The 6,841-nt window shown below is 36.1% G+C and overlaps 1 long non-coding RNA gene across 1 annotated transcript; it reads left to right on the top strand.

Annotated features, from left to right (window-relative positions):
- The first annotated feature begins 1,920 nt into the window (after window positions 1-1,920).
- LOC121628069 lies at window positions 1,921-4,141 on the top strand. Its single transcript, XR_006008099.1, has 3 exons — window positions 1,921-2,060; window positions 2,647-2,750; window positions 4,010-4,141. It is a non-coding gene; the product is annotated as an uncharacterized LOC121628069 (long non-coding RNA).
- Window positions 4,142-6,841: the final 2,700 nt, after the last annotated feature.

Genomic DNA, 6,841 nt, shown 5'->3' with positions numbered 1-6,841 from the left:
AACTGATGGTTCTGTGAAGCCTTTATTTCGTCGCAGCAAATTTTTACAACATGACCACGAACCACCGTGAAAAACTAAAGAAAAACAAACATATCTTTCATCAATAAACAAACACATACAAACCAAAATATGCATTAAATAAAACACAATTACCGTGTGCGCCTTCTGACCAAACTTTCAGGAGTGGTTAGTCAAATTTCTGAGCACGAGCTGTTCTCCGTGTACATGCACTCTCATTTTCTCTTCTCTCTCTCTAAGCACATGCTCGTTAACCATGTGAACAACGCATGCACATGTCATTTCCCACTCCACCACAAGAGGTCAGCTCCGTGAAACACAATATATATTTTTTGGCTTACCTTTCAAAAAAAAATAAATAAATAAATAAATTTTACCAATAAATAAAACATTTTTCTTTGCGACAGCTACAACATATATTCACATGCACTCAATTTCAGAAGTAGTTCTATAAACCAGAAAATGAGCTAAACTTTTACTCAAAAACCCAGAGGCCATAAGATTCCTAAAATTTGACCTGAATTTTGTTCTGAAAACTGAGCTGCACCAGACATTTGTCCAGGAAGTCACCCACAATAAGGCCTTCGTCTTTCACTCTCCGAAGAGCTGTATCCAGAACTCCATTCCTTCTTTGGAAAGGATCCCCCACCAGCTCTCCTTGTGTTGGTTTGAAGTACTGGATGCAGCAATGAAACTCTGACTCCCAGAGCTGTTGTCAGTGTCATGGTGGTGGAGGGAGGTTTGGATGTCTCTGATAATAACATTTTCTATGGCGCAGGAGGGGTATGGCGCAGGAGGGGGGCCAAAATTAAGACTATTGCGCACCCAGTGCAATATGTCCTTGTAGCAGGAGGCTACATGCAATCCGAAGCCACCTACTGATCTGATTACTGATAGGCCCGTACTAGTAACTGACCGGAACTGACAAATTTAGTTCCTAAATCTGTCCTGACTACCTGAGGACATCCACCAGCCTGTTCCGCGGCATTAATGAAGTAGACTCCGATGACGCGTGGGTTTATGCTGCTTTTAACCAAATGATTTTGCTGGAAAACCCGTCAATGCATCCATTTATGATGATTCCATACGGTTTTAATTTGTCATATGAATCTACATGCCAAACATACTATATATACACTATACTATACTATATATATATATATATATATATATACACTATATATATAGATGCTAAGTGGATGAGTGTGGATCCAGAGTTGTGAGGATTAGACGCACATACTCCTTTTTCACCCTCATGCCATCCATCAAACATTTTTTGTGCTACCACCTGTACCCATGTAGTCTCCCAGGTCCTTCCAGCTCTTTCTGGATGAAGTCGATGACCTCGTCAGTGTCAGTACACTGCTTACGTTTCAATCCGAGCACCTTCAGCACCCCAATTAAGTGTCTCTTGATAACCACACGATGTTCAATGGCAAGAGATCACAGGATATCATTGTAGTTCATTCCAAGGTTGAAATAAAATTAAATTAAGTCAAAATTATCCATGCTTTATGTGTGTTAAGCAGCCTATGCTACAACCTAAAGGCGTCTGTCCACAATTAACTCATGGCCACGACTTATATCGCGTTTGCACGCATTAGTAAAACTAGGCCACAACTTAAGTAATGCGTGGACACAAGTTTTATATTTTTCTGTCACTGTCACCAGACGGGCTCCATACTTTTCCCATTCTATCTTGAAAAAGAGTTTGATACTCAGTTACTTTACGTTTCTCCACATCTGTGCATTGCCTTGTTGATTTTGAATAAAGGTTCAGGATAAAAACAGAAAAAAATAAACTTGTCACCACTCTCACTGGAGGACTCCGGGTAAGGCGCATTACAAGGCTGTCTCTTCCATAACTGTTCTCTTACTTCCTTAATGAGAATTAAGATGTACCACTGCAACATTAACAGTGTAGGGCGCATTTGCCACAACATATTCGATCGGAACTACAATTCCCATATCACCATGAGAAAAATCCTTGAGGCTATGTTTGGACTGCTGATTGTCCCTGAACCAGAAGATCCACTGGACAGGTAACACTACCGGGCAGACTCTCACATTGACATTTTCCACCTTTTCATCAATGACTTTAAACATTTTTGCTTCATTTTAAGCAGCACTGTGCATGAAAAACACTGAACAACCCTACTGTTTACCCAAACTTCTCACAGTGGAGTAATATGGCACAGCTATCTTTTGTATTTATGGCACTATGTCACATCCACAAAAGGATATCACCACTCTGGCCATTTTGGAACACAGGAGCGAAATGAGCCTTTACACTTCATGGGGGCTCCACAAAGTGTGAAAATCTACCAAAGTTTAACAGCGGGGCTTAAACATTTTTAACATTGACTTTTCATCATCTTCATCACCATCACTATTTGATGGTGATGAAGGAAACTACTTAAGCCAGCATGTACTAAGGTACATGACATGAAATGGCTGACCATTTTACCAGCTTACCAAAGAACAAAGATTTTTAAATGAGGCGTCTACAGTGTAAATTCACTTCATCATTTTACAAGTATGGTGTAAATTCACTAACACTGTCTATGTGTAAGATGATAAATCATTTAAACTGAATATTGTTTTGGTTTTATTTCTTTTCCGTGAAAGTATTCTGGCTGAGGAGTACCTGACCAACCGCACATCATATGAAGAAGAGGCCAAAAAAACAGACTGAGGAAGCTGCAGGGGAGTCTATGGAGACGAAGGAGAAGGTGATGGGACGTATCATTCTGCAGGAAGATAAAACTGCAGACATCTGATGATATGTTAAACTCTTTCCTGTCATTTGGATAAAAGCACGGATATATTGATGTAATAAAACATTAACAGATTTAAATCTTTTGATTAAGGGATAATTATTTTAAATCCAAGGTTAGAAATACATTTTTAAGTACTTACTTCCTTGCACTCAAAATAATTTAGGTGCACAAACCAATTTTGGAAGATATTAACCTTAAATGTAATCTCATAAAATCTTTGAAAACCTAAAACATACATATAAAAGAGTTTTAGCTTAATTCCTTAAGTCTGCTTTGGTTTAATTGGTGCTGGGCAATGAATAAATTTCATTCCATAAAATGCAATGACAGTTAATAGTGTTATTACACATAAATTTCAATGCTGATTCTAAACTTGTTTATTGGAAAACAGTTTATATTGCAAGAATCTCTATATGAGTAATTGTTTAGTAATTGTTTCTGGTAAAAACACATAATCCACTTTAACAATAATCTTCTTTTACAAACCAGCCATTAAAATATTTATTGTAAATCTCAACTTAAACATTATTGTAATAAAATCTAATATATATGACAAAGAAGGATGAAAATTTACAGATTTATTTGTTAAAAATTGGCAAGTCAGTAGTATGAATTTAAGCTGCTTTCTTTCCAAACACAGAGGGAACAATATCTTACTGTGGATTTCAGTCCACAGGTGTTTTCCTGCTGGAACAGAAAGCAGGATAAAAAATCTCCCTCTGTGAGGGAGGAAGCGATGTTGTAAGAGAAAATAAGACTCAAACTTGTGTAAATACCCAGGCAATCTATAAATTAATTTCTCTTAAAACTTCCATTATATGAGCAGTAGGAGATAAAGTATCACGATGATAACATGTTTAGCATGTACAAAAGTTATTTAACAAGTTTTTCAAATTTAAAATCTGAAAATAAAACAATTTTAACTTTCTGTTGTAATTCTGTGAAACAAGCACAGTATGTCAGAAACGAGTTTTCATCGAGTTGTTTCCTTGTGTGGGGACATAAACTGTTCAGGTGAGCTCTGCAGCACTCCACCTACAGGTGAATAGCTTTTCCCGTACTTGCACAGGTGCATGTGCAGTCAAAATTTATGTGCACCGCTCCAATTTTACGTGCACAAACTTGCACATGCATGTGTTATTTCGAGCCCTGAAATTTTTCAGTTTATGACATGTTAATATAGTATGTGCTGTCTACTTCTTATTTAACAGAAACTGGTGGAGTCGGCAGAACAGCCTGTACCTCCACATCTCATCTGTCCACTGACCAAGAAGCTGTTTGTTGATCCTGTGAGAACAAGATATGAAAGGATTTATGGACGGAAGGCCATTGAAAAACACCTGAAAAAGTAAGTAACGTGTTTTAGAAAAATTACCAAGAGTCTGGAATGAGTAAAAGTATATATATATATATATATATATATATAAGGTTTATTTATTTTGAATAAAGAATTACTTGCAAGTAAGAGAGTGATCGTCCCAACTCGCATGAAGTCGGGAGAGACTCTGATGATTCATCAGAGAGAAACTGTTTTATTCAGCTGGTCCCCAGCTGAAGGTCAAACAGCAAAATAATATGAGGAATAGAAGACTTAGTGGCACCACTTTCTTCCAGTTTTCAGACAAAGTCCACATACCACAACAAGCTGATATCCCAAACAACTATTTCTATCTAGCAGGTGGAAAACCAGTTTCAACTCTGCCATATCAGAGCTCTGGGTAGAAAGTGGTCAGTCTGACCTCACACACGCATACACAATGAAAACTGTAACTTCAGTATTCTGTAAAATGAGAACACACAATATGAAAATGTAAAAGTGAATGGAATAGCAATATTACATAAAGAAACTGAATATACATGTGATTATGAGTATATATGAGTGATTACCATATGCAGCTAAACTTCTTTCACAAACGTTATAATAGACTGATCAAAAAGAATATTTAGAACATTTTAAACTACTAGCATATGTTGTCTGAAAATTCATTGGAAGACTGAAAGATATTTCTTTTTAAAAAAGTAATTCATAAAGAAAAGTTACACAATACAGGAGAAGTCTTGGATGTCCACTGCATTTGCTCCAATAAACAAACCTAATTAGACAGACAGACAGACAGACTAGTTTATTAATAATTAATTTTTATTAATATATTTAATATATTTTAAGAGATTTATAGGGCTGCACGGTGGTGTGGTGGTGGATGGGAGTTAAACTGTAGGTCCAATAAGGATGAGTCTTGAACAAAAGTTGGTCAAATCTGCAAAATAAAAAAACTGCTTCAAGATCAAGTAACTAAAAGAATGGAAGAGATTTAAAACAACTTTTAAACACTATCTGCTCCCCCATGGAGGTTGTTTTATTTAAGGTTTAGAACACTTTCCACAGCTCCTGAGTAATAACCCCACTCACAATTACCACTGCTCTATGTGCACACATGCACACACAAAGAAAAAAAAAGAAATTATTAATATTATTGTTGTTGTTGTTGTTATTGTTGTTATTATTATTATTTATAAGTTTACTCATACCTGAATTTGGTGCCATTGTCATAACAAAAGTAAAGTATTTAAAATTATTTTTACCTTTTTATGTGGGTAAATTTTTATGCCAATAAAAATGTCACTAGAAGTATTTTTAACCATTTGTACACTATAAGTTATGTTCAGTATTACAACTACCTCAGAAAACAAGTCTGTAAACTATGACATCATTAAAGCCTCATTTTATCTTGCAGGTTCTGATACGCAGGACTTCCTGATATGATTAGACTAGTGTATTATTTCTGTCAGATTTTTTTTCAGATTCAGATGGATGCCTGACACGGCCCCTCTCTGTCCCCACTCAGCGTGCATCTGTTACCTACCCAAGCATGTGTTGCCATGACGTCAAATGATGCCATGGCAACACAAGATCAAAAGAAACGGTTATGCCTTTGTGACATGTGTTTTAAAAAAATACCTTCCGTCGAAACTTTACCATTTCATTCTATACTGTCAAGATGTTAAAAATTAAAGCTTTGTTTAAGGAAGGACTCTACAAATCAAATAAAAATGAAATATATATCCTTTTTTCACAAAACCCAGACATCATGGCGCACGTCTCAACTGTCCGTAATTTTGTTATTCTTCTCACTCTAAAAATTTTAGAGAGATATGGTATTTTCTCAAAGCTATCAAAAGATCAACTAATTAAGTTCTCAGAACAAATAATTTTGAAAACGTTGGCAGGACTGCATCAAGACCTCATCCCATCTTGGTCAGCCAATCGTAGAATTTCCGAAAAGGTTTTGCATGATCTAAGCTTTAAGTTTTTCGGTAGTAAAAATGTGGCACAGCTCATACTTGAACAAGACCCAGCAGTGATATCAGTTATTGTCGACTTTATGATACATCATATCACATTTAATGTGCCGAGGAGCGTTAAAGAGCCTGAATGGGTTGCCACTGACTTTCTGTTTCTTCTGTTTATTGTTGGACTTCTATCAGTTGTTCTAGCTTTCTGTTAACTGGGTTTGTTTATGCACCGCCCGAACTAAAAAAGCATCATACCACCTTACAAAGTTTTTGTGCAAATTCTGTCAAGGATTAAGGCAACAGAAACGAGGAATTGAGAAATGCAGGACTGACAAAGCAGGACAAAAAACAGGCAGGAATCAAAAGTTAAATGAAAGAAATATGGGAAGGAAAAATTAAAACAAACACAGACTTACCACAAGGAGAACACAGGGAAATTAAGGTGATGTGGCAGTAAATAAAATTAAAACAATATACACAAAGGTTAACTAACAAGGACCAGGTAAAGAAAAAACAAACAAACAAAAAAAAAAAAAACAGCAAATTAAACCAAATGTGCTGAGTAAGAGGAAATGAAGAAAGCAGTAAACACTTAGGGAAACTATTTATTATTATAAATAACAGGCTATGTCCCTAATTAATTGACACACAGCTGAAAAATGGGCAGACCAAAAAATAAACATTTGACCACTAATCTGACCGTTTATGAAAGAAGCATTTCAGAGGAGTCTTTCTGATGTTATGATCTG

Source organism: Melanotaenia boesemani, chromosome 17 (genome assembly GCF_017639745.1).
Source record: "Melanotaenia boesemani isolate fMelBoe1 chromosome 17, fMelBoe1.pri, whole genome shotgun sequence".
Classification (NCBI taxonomy): domain Eukaryota; kingdom Metazoa; phylum Chordata; class Actinopteri; order Atheriniformes; family Melanotaeniidae; genus Melanotaenia; species Melanotaenia boesemani.
Note: the sequence above shows the minus strand (reverse complement) of the source record. Positions and strands in the feature narration are given on the sequence as shown.